General features: G+C 41.6%; 1 protein-coding gene across 39 annotated transcripts in view; it reads left to right on the forward strand.

Annotated features, from left to right (window-relative positions):
* The window catches only part of CACNA1C (calcium voltage-gated channel subunit alpha1 C), a 746,135-nt gene that overhangs the window by 112,811 nt on the left and 622,879 nt on the right, over positions 1-10,445 (forward strand). The gene's annotated exons all lie outside the window — the stretch shown is intronic.

Raw genomic sequence — 10,445 nt, forward strand, 5'->3', positions numbered from 1 at the left:
GGCATGACCTAATTTTTTCCTTCTTCTTCTAGTTCTTCCACTTCTCCCCTACTTCTGAGTTTCTAGGATTAGGGCAGAGGAGAGGGACTTAGGGGATGGAGGGCTAATTCTAATCTCTCTTCTTTGTACTGTTTCTTGCCTGACATTGGCTGGCCATTATGTTCTCTGCTATGATAGTCATCTCAACACTGCCTCTTTCTTAGGGCGACATTTCTGTGGGTTCTTTGATGGTCCCTGTGGGGTTCTTTATATCACACAGTTCCCTGATGTGGGTGGTATGGTATCTCCCAGAGAGTAGCTTGAATCCAGTCATCTTATACTGTCATCAACTCAGCCCAGTAAAGGCTATTGTATTTAATCAAAATTTGGAGTTGCAGGCTGCTTCCCATTGTCGCCCTTTCTCCTTACCCTGTCTACATAACTGCTTCAGTTCTCTTGGAGGATTCTTGAGGCAACAGGAAAAGTGTCAGTCGTCATCTCCTTATCTCTTCCTTGGGAAAGGGGCAGAGATTTTAGACTGGGTCTTTTTTTACTGGGGAACAGTTTTTCCAGGTTCTTGGCTATTGGTCAAGGCCTTGGTTTCCACTCTTGGCTTTGTGGGGTCCCCTAGCTGTGTCTCCTGCCATGTAATGTTAAAGCCCCAGCTCTGGCCCACATCCTCCAGGGCCATCTGAGCTGTAAGTGCCTAGGCTTGTTACTCAGCTTTAAGTTCTTTCTTCCTTCCTGGGACCAAGGAATCCCCTTGCTTAGTGTCAGCCAACATTGCTCACTATATCTCTGCATTGTAGAAACAGCGCATTCAGGTTAAGCTCAGCCTGCCTTATTACCAGAACTGAGAATTTGCATCCATGTTTTATAGACCACTAATAATAATTCTACTTCCGTCACAAAGATGTGAGGGCAAATGAAATCATGGATGTAGACATGCTTGGAAAGTTTTGACCCATTTACGAGGGAGAGATTATTATAAATATACCTCTGCCTGGTTTGTTAAATCATTCTCCCTGAGCTGGTCCTTTAGTAAAACTGTATTTATAAGCGAAACTGTCAGAAACCAATGTGACATGATGAAATTTAATAGTTTGCCTCCTTTAATATTTATGGCACCTAATGATTTCTGGCCTATCCTTTGGGACTTTTTCAGGTAGAGTATTTTAAACTTTCTGGATGTCAGCCCATTATTTCTCCTTTTTAATATCATAAAGTATAAGCGGTATATATTAGGCACACATTAAAATACATATTTGGTACATTAGGTATCTGTTAGGTATATTAGGTACATACCAGATATATCAAGCTGACTCATTCTGCTTTCTTTACTTAGGGAATCAAAGACAGGTCAGACTATCAATCATCAATCATCAATCAGCCAATTAACGTTAAGTGAGAGCTTGCTCTGAGTTTGGCACTGTAATAGCCACTTGGCAGAGGGCATAAACAAGTGTAACCAATTTTGACAGCCATGTATGAAATGTCTAGCAGATACTGGATAGACACAGTGCTCGACATATTGAGAAATAAAACAGATGGGCATCTGCCCTCTTGGAGCTGACAAGGGAGCCACTGGCTGAAATGCATTAGAATTTCTCAGAGGTGGCAACGTGGTCCATTGTTATAACCATCTTTTTTGGTAAGTGAGTAAATCCTCTAGACTCTGGAAGTCTTGCTCAGATTTTTTACAGTGTACGCACTGATACCATAATCCCATTAGGGATAAATTAAAACAAAACAAAGCAAAAGCCTAGTCCAGGAGTTGAGCAACTTCTGGTATAAAGGGGTCAAACATAGTATGAAAGATGATTTTTATGGGGTTTAGTTGCTATCTCTGTGTCATGGAGGTTTATCTCTGGTTGTCATCTCCCCTTTCTGTGCTCTTTCCCTTGCTGCGGAACTTCTTCACATCACTTTAAGGGATCCTGGGCTCTTAGCTTTTGCCTTTTCTTCCCTCTGTCAAAACATGCTCATAGAAAAAGGGCTCAGATACCTGACAGAGTCATGCAGCACTGTCCTTGTGCATCCTGGTGGTCGTGGGTGTGTCTTGGGTGAGCTCTGATGTCCCCTGAGGCTAGCCTCATCCAGAGGGTGGGAGGAGGATGGTTTCTTCAGTGATGCACTTAGGAGCTGCTCCAGAAGGAACAGGGCCACGAGGACCTGCTCAGAGGGATGCTGGAATCCACTGTTTATATTTTTCTATAAATTTAAATCAACTTTTTATATCCTTTCTGAAGTATTAGCATGTCCAGCCTTTTGTCTAATTGTGAAATGAAAGATCTTGTCTCTTTTTAGACATTAGCAAATTAAGTTCAGGAGGAATTAGGAAGATGAAAATCATTCTGTAGATGATTTTACCGAGCCTGGTAAAAGATGTAGCTAAGACGACAAATAGGTTTCAGGTTTTGTGCCCATTCAGGACTGTTTGTGGCTGTCTGAACTTCCTTGTGTTGAAGGGGAGTCTGTTACCCAGGTTGGGGGGAGAGAGTGTAGCAGTCGATAAGTGTTGTCTGCCACAGCCTTAAGAATGCAGGTAAGGCATGTAGCACACCTACTATTTAGACTATTCCTGGTAGAGATGGACAGATGCATAGGTTGTATTTTAATAGCCAGCTGATTCAGTCACTTCTGTCAAACAAATAGCCAGTTCAATGATGACAAAAGAATCAGCTGAAATATGTGTTTGGCATAACAAATAAAAAAAAGAAGAAACTTTCCCATTTTTATAAACTCTGTGTTACATTTTTTAATCAGGTAGGTTGGTAAATCATAGACAAAATTTGAAAGGTGAATTAAATGTGAGAGCTTCTAATTTCTGATTTAACTTTCCTGGAGGAGTCACTAGATAGTACTTTATAGTTTTATTATACTGTCTTTCTAAATATTTTTTTTTTACACTAAATATTTTTCAAAGCATCTCAGGCATAGTATCTTATTTTATTCTCACTTGATCCCTGTGACAGATTTGTTTTTAGTGCATAGATCAGAGATTATCTGGCTTGCCAAAGGTGGTCACGAGCAGTTGAGCCTTGATCTCTTGCTCCCTCTGTTTGTACCATAAAATTTCTGTGACACCTCCCCTCCCTCCGGGGTCTCCAGAAGATTTCTACCCAGTTGATTATTGTTGATACACTCTTTCAGGGCCAGGAGGCTGTGTGCTAGGGCAGTGGCTCAAAATAGTATCTATTCCCTGCTTGAAGAGGTTGTCCTGTCAGTAGCAGCAGGCTGATGAACTAGATCCCACTGCTTTGGTAAAATACTTTGGGGTTTATAGGATGGAAAATTTTGTTTGGAAGTGAAAATAACCCACAATCATTTGTACTGTGTAGTTGTCAGCTGATGCTGTCTGAGTCACCCCTCACCATCTTCTGGCATCCTCGGGGGGCCTCCCTGTGGTCCACCTAGAGTGGTCTGAGTGTGGCCTTATTTGGCTTTTTAGAGCTTGTTGGCTTTGGAAGTGCCTTTCAACCTGCCAACACCCAAATGGGAACCCGGATCAAGCCATGCATTTAAATGGCCAGGCAGCAGAGAGAGCTCAAGTGGAGACATCCAAAAGATGTGGGGCCATTTACTTAACATAAATCAGCTCTCTGAGCGTGAGTGTCTTAATGCATTCCTTCAGTTATAAACAGTTTAGCGTCATGACAGCCAACATCTTCTCACCCCCACTTTCCCTAGCCCAGGCCTCCGTTTGGATTGTTTCTGCAACCAGGGACTTTGATGATTGCAAGGAGGCCCTTCTGAAGAATAATAAGCTATTGTTTATCAGAACCTTCCTCCTGGAGTGTTTGCACTCAGTGGGTGCAGGCCGACTCCCTCCGCCCTTGCTCATGGCTTCCAGTGGCACTTTGCTGCGTGCATCACAATCTCAGTTAATCCTCACTTCCCATTTATGAGGTAGGAACTCCTGTTATCCCAGTTTCACAGCAAAGAAAACTGAAGTTCAAAGAGCATAAGTAATTTGCCTACGGTTGCACAGCTGGTAAGGGGTGGAGCTAGAATTTGAATCTGGCTCACCTCTTTTCTGAGCCCTGGTTCTTAAAAAGTCCTGCCATGATTATCTTGTTTCTTTTCTCATTTGGAGAGTTTATTGCTGGGCCCTTAAGCTTTTTCTTGGTAGCTTACATAGCAGCCTATATGCTGGCAGAACAAGCCTGTGGGTCTCCTCAGACTTCCCCTAGCAGGAGGAAAATTTGAGTTAAGAATGTGCCTTGTCTCAGAAGTGGTGTCAGCATAATGGCCTTGTCCAAACCTCAGATTTAGGGTAGCAAGAACCAAGGTGCAAGAATCTCGGTTTGTGCCCTGAGTGCCAGGTTTCTCCTAGGAGCGGATGTGCCAGGGCTCAGGCTGGAGAGTCTGCCTCTGCCTGTGGAGCACTAAGGCAGGGAATCCATTTGGGTATGGAACAGGGGTTGGTATATTTAGAAATAATCTCTAGAGACTGTCGTATTTGTTTATCTGCATGTTTAGAGATGAAAGTCAGGGAGGTGGGTCAGTAAGAAAATGCTTGGGTTGACATCCAGTTGACACAATGGCTCTTTCCCAGGGATGCAGGGCAGCCTGATATAGAGGGCCTATTTTAGGGTCTCTCTTTATCAGTTTGGAATTGTCACTGTCTGCACTGCGGTGAAACAAGCGTAGCCTAGCTCTGCCTTTCCTGACTGGAAAAAATCTCGTTGCACAGGCTTGTCTTAGACTCAGTCTTTGCCCAACACGCTCACACATTGTGGAACGCTTTTATTTCTCTTCCCAACCCAGCCGCAGGTGTAACCTTCTGATTCACTATCTCATTTAGGGCAGAAACCTGCAGAGCTATGTCAAGAGGGGCTGTTTTCACTTCTGGATATTACACATGCTTAATGTCTTTGCTTTGAATACATTCCAAGAGGACACAGGCAATAAAGGAATATGCACACATGGTTCGCATGGAGTCTGCTGCTTTTGGGGATAAACCACACTTATTTTCTCCCTCCTTCTTTCCCTCCCTCCCTCTTCTTTCCCTTCCCTTCCATCCCATCCCCTCACGTCCTTTCTCTTCTCCTCTCCTCTTCTCTCTTTCCAATATATTTTCATTTATTAGAGCAGTTTTCCAAGGGGTAGGAAAGAGCAAGAGTTTACCTCTTTAGCACTATATATTTTGCAGTCATGAAATTATTTGCCCCTGGCTTTTCTTTTCTTTCAAGTTTGATTCCCATTTATTCTGAAGTCAAACATGCTGGTATTGGGACTGTTGTTGATTTCTGTAAGATGACTCAGTTAAAATGAGCTCTTGCTTTATATAATGGGACTTCTTATGTGGGCTGCCTATGAGAAGGGCCCAGGAAACCTCCCGCTCTCAGAACATGCAGCTACCACGTTGGAAGGACCTGGGGTTTTGCTTTATGGTACTTTCCACTGCAAGGGAAATCATGGACCAACCACTCATGGAATCCAACAAAAGGGACAGAAGTACTGACTAAGGCAAGACAGACTATCATGATCTGGAACAGATTCTAAGCTAGGATAAACTATTGTGTTGTGAACTAGCTGGAATTCAATGTTTAGCAACAGGCTGACCAGTGTTTAATACAATATGAACATGTTTCCTGCTTGAGGGATGAATGGACATTTAAGATGTTTATCTTTATGATCAATTTGATTTAGATAAAACTAATAACTATGTGTGTGTGTGTGTGTGTGTGTGTGTGTGTGTGTGTTTGTTAGGTTGGTGAGAGTTCCATGCATTTTGTTTGAATCCATACATTAGCAAGTGTTTTATATTGGAGCTATCTCATATACAGAAATGATATTGGGGTTCAGACTTTGTAGCTGATTGTTAACATGTCTTGTATTTCATGTTTTCTTCTCCTGTCTTTTTCATAAGAAAGGGGAGGTATTGTGTGGGCAGTCCAAGGTAGATAATGTTATATGTTATAGCTTTTAAGTTTTTATGACATTTTTAAGAGGAAGAGGAGTGATTTTGGCTGGACTGGGCTGAATTGGGGTTTGGAAATAAAAGTAGCAATGATTCATTGAATATCTGGTGTATGCCAAGCCTTATATAGGAGCTTCATGTGAATTGTGTGACTTAAGTCCGAAAACAGTCCTGTGTCATAGATACACATATTTTAACTCTACAAAAGAAAGAATAGGTTCAAAATAGCTAAGGCATGGTGACCCACAGAAGTTTGGATCTGGATAAGAGTATAGGCTGTGGGAGTAGAAGATGAGGGTCTGGGTCAGGCATGCAAGGTTTCAGGGGGCTGGAATGGAGCCCTTGGATAGAACCCAGAACCTTCAAGAGCTTTTTAAGAGAGATGAGCAAACTTCTGTTTACTGTCCTGGAGTAAATAGCAAGGAGGCTTACCATCTATCCTGGGGTTTACTGTACCACCTGTGAGAAAGAGGGACTGTCTGCCTATACCACTCATATGTAGGGGGTCTGCATTTATGCTCCTTGCCCATTATAGGAACTTTAGGATAAAAAAAGTTATAAAAAATGATATCTTGGACTTTGGACTTTGTTAGATGAATGGATTAAGAAAATATAGTATATACATACTGCTATGTACTAAATTGTGTCCTCCACCCAAATTCATATATTGAAGCCCTCAAGTAAGTGGAGATGGGCCCTTTGGGAGACAGTTTGGCTTAGATGAGGTCAGGAGAGTGGAGCCCCCATGAGAGAATTAGTGCCCTTAAGAGAAAAGACAGTAGAGAGCTTGTTCTCTCTTTCTGCCACATGAGGACACAGTGAGAAGGTGTTCATCTATAAGCCAGGAAGAGGGGAAGAGGGCTTTCACCAGAAGCCAATCAGGCTAACACCTTGATCTTGGACTTCAGCTTCCGGAACTGTGAGTAAATATGTGTCTTAGCCTCCTGGGCTGATGTGATTTGTTATGATGGCCTTAAAAAAGTAGAAAATCCTGCCATATATCACAACATGGATGAACCTTAAGGACATTATGCTAAGTGAAATTAATCAAACTCTCAGAAACAGAAAGAAAGCAGAATGGTGGTGTCCAGGGGCTGAGGGGAATTGTTGTTCATTGGGTATGGAACTTTGGTTCTACAAGATGAGAAAGTTCTAGAGATCTGCTGAACAGCAGTGCATGTCGTTAACCACCATACCATTCACCTAAAAATGCTTACGATGGTAAATGTTATGTGTGTGTCTTTTGCCACAATAAAAAACAAACAAACAAATCCTAGATCTAGGATAATTGATACCCATGAGAGCCCTTCAACAATAAATACAAACAACTTGGAAGCACACTTCTACATCTCAGGACCCCTAACACTTTTGTAAAATAAATAATCCCACCTGAAGAGGAACTCACAATAGGAGACATGAACCTCGTAACAAAAGAAACATCCATGAGTTAGAGCCAGCCAGACTCAATAAGCAGCAAAGTTAGTGTTCCAAGAATGAAAGTAACAGGATGATTCCAGGAGATGATGAAATACATTTGTTTAAACAAAGAGATCAAAGAAGAAATAGAAAGTCTAAGAAAAGAATAGTGCTCTATGAAAAAAGAGAAGTTTTGAAAACAGGGCTCAGTATACTTAAATAAAGGTCTTTAATGAATGGATGTGACATCAGGTCAGGCCTAGCAGAAAGTAAAATCTGCGATGGGACACTGCCCAGGCTTCAGCACTGAGAAAGTACTGAATCCATGGAAGAGCAATGAAAGAACTGGAGGACAGGATGAAAGGTTCAATATATACTTCGATGGTGTTCTAGGAGACAATGGAAAGAAAGGTGAGAAGACATTGTTTTAGAAGAAAATGCCAAGAAATTCCAAAATTTAAGAGAAATATTGATTTTTACATTGTAGCATGCTGAGTATTGAGTAGGGTAATTAAAAATACATCTACATCTAGACACTCAATAGAGAAAACTGCTGGAAGGTCAAAGAAAATGAGAAAATCTTCAAAGCAAGCAAGGAGAAAAGACAAATTATCTACAAACAGCAGTCCTCATCAAGCTACAACAGAGGCTGAGAGACAATGAAATAATATCTTCAGAGTGCTCAGTGACTCTCAAGCTAGAGTTCTGTGCAAAGCTAGATTTTCAGTCAAGACTTCGGATGGAAAGGCATCGTTCATACAGACAGAGACTGACGGCATGCACCTCTAAAGTGATCTCTGCAGAAAGAACTACCAAGCCACATGTTTAGTAAAGAAGCATTGTTTCCTTCTGCTGCTGCTTCTTTTTTTGAAAGAAGACTAAGATTTAGGATGATTCGAAAATAAGGTGGTTTTAAACATTAAACAATAATAAGGTTCTAATAAGTGATAGATGGGGTGGGTGCAAAGATCAGAATTTAATGCATTTAAGGTCTTGGTATTTTTCAGAGAAATAATGAACTGTTATTTAAAATATTTCCCTATTCAGAACAAAAAAGAGAAATATTCAGACACTGACCTTTGGATACTCACAATTAACACCAGAATAACGACTAATGGATAGTAAATTTTTACTGTGTGCCAAAAACTGTTATTTATATTATTTCATCTAGTCTTACACTGACCGTATCGAAAAGATAATGTTGCCATTTGGGGAGGTAAGAAAAGAGGATATATTTACCTTTGTACTCCCATTGCTCAGTATAATGTCCAGCGGTAGTATGTGTTCAATAAGTGTGGGTGAGCCAAACCCAGCTGAGGTCAAAATGCAGTCAACCAACAGTTTGCCTCCACCATGATATTAGAAAGGTGATAAAATCATTGTTTAAACTCCACTCTGTCTAACCTCACAGTCCCTGCTTTTTGATAGGGCTCTGCTCCTCACTGTTTACTTCTCTGGGTAAATGACTATCTGGACCAGTCAGACATTGGCTCTGCACTTCCGGTAAACTGATGTCCCGTTTGTCCCCCTCTCATACATTCTTTGATCTCCCGTGTGACATGCCCTACTCAGACCCAATGCCCTGGCTGTGTTTTTACTGTGTGTCACACAGGTGAGCAGTCTCCTGGATGTCTGTTTTCTGATTTCACAAGTTTTTATGTGGTATTCTGACAACATTGCCAGCCCCATGTTGCTAGGGAATGCAGTAATGATCACGGCATTTAGAGCACGTACCTTCTCTCCTCCCTCCCATAAACCCCTGCCTTTATTATCTGTTCAGGATGCCCATTACTGCTGCTTCAGTACCTTGACCCTGCCCTACTGAGATGCTCCACTGCATTCTGGACTGTGGGTCATAGAGCTCGGATTTCTTTACCCAAGGAATTACCAGTGAGAAAACTAGCACCTAGGGTTGCTAAGCTACACTCTACTATGTTCTAGTCACACACTGGAGGAGAGGTGCTGAGATATCCCACATTCAAGGAGTCTTCATTCAGTTTCCTATATTTTGAATAAAAACGCTGTGTGTTCTCAAATCTCTATGAGATCTTTCCCTCTCTTCCCCTGTCTCTCTATCCGCACATATACACACACATACACACATACCAAATTAATTGCTGAAGTCTGTGAACTTTTTTTTTTTCTTTCTTTTGGTGGTGGTTGTTTTTTTGTATCTTCTGTGGTTTTAATTGTGGAGCGTACTGTTGGTTTCCTGCATTGGTGGTTACTTTCAGGCTAAAACAACTCATTGGGGAGTCCCACATGAACTGGCTTGCATACAGCATGGAAGGGGAACTCTGAATTTAGGTTCCCATACTGGCTTCTTACACACTGTCATCATCTTTGAGGTTTGTTTGTTTATGTATGTATGTATGTATGTATGTATGTAAAATGCCAGTGTTAGAAGGCCTGGTGCACAGATGGTGTCTTGAAGGCAAATAAAGGCTCTTGGCTTGCTGCTGATGGAAGCTATGTGCTCCTCAACTCTCTCTCTGCTTTTCCCTAAGGACGCCTGGCTATAGATCCCAGCAGTAGCAGGGCAGCTTATGTTGTTGAAGCCTGTGTTCTGTGGTTTTGTGGCTAAACCAAAGCATTTCAATTTTCCCAAAAGGGCCAGAGGACCAGGTTTATTATACCTTGCTTAGGGAGAAGCTTGAGGCAGGTGGGAACAGCATCCACTTTGCAATTGGAGAGCTATGTTCATATTCTGACTCAACCGTCTTGGATGGCTTTGGGAAAGCCAAACTCAATCAGTTTCTCTGGCTGGAAATTCAGGGTACAAATCTCTGTGTTGTAAAGACAATTGAGTGAGATGATAGCCTGAGAAAATGCTTGGTAAATCTTAAAGCACAATACAAATATAAAGCATTGTTACTCTCATTGCTTGGAGAATGGATTGTGGGAAGTTAATGGCCCTCACTGTAGTGTGTTTCAGTGCCAGGAATGACAAGAGCTGTCAATAAATATAGGTTCATGATAGAGTAGAGAAGCTTTTGGACTCTGTGGAACCCAGGGCTTTATATATTAAATGCATGCATTCATTCAGTCATTATTGAGCAAGTATTTATTGAGTGCCTGCTAAATGCCATGTGCTGGGAATATAAATGAATGAGACAGTGGAATT

Source organism: Canis aureus, chromosome 25, assembly GCF_053574225.1.
Source record: "Canis aureus isolate CA01 chromosome 25, VMU_Caureus_v.1.0, whole genome shotgun sequence".
NCBI lineage: Eukaryota > Metazoa > Chordata > Mammalia > Carnivora > Canidae > Canis > Canis aureus.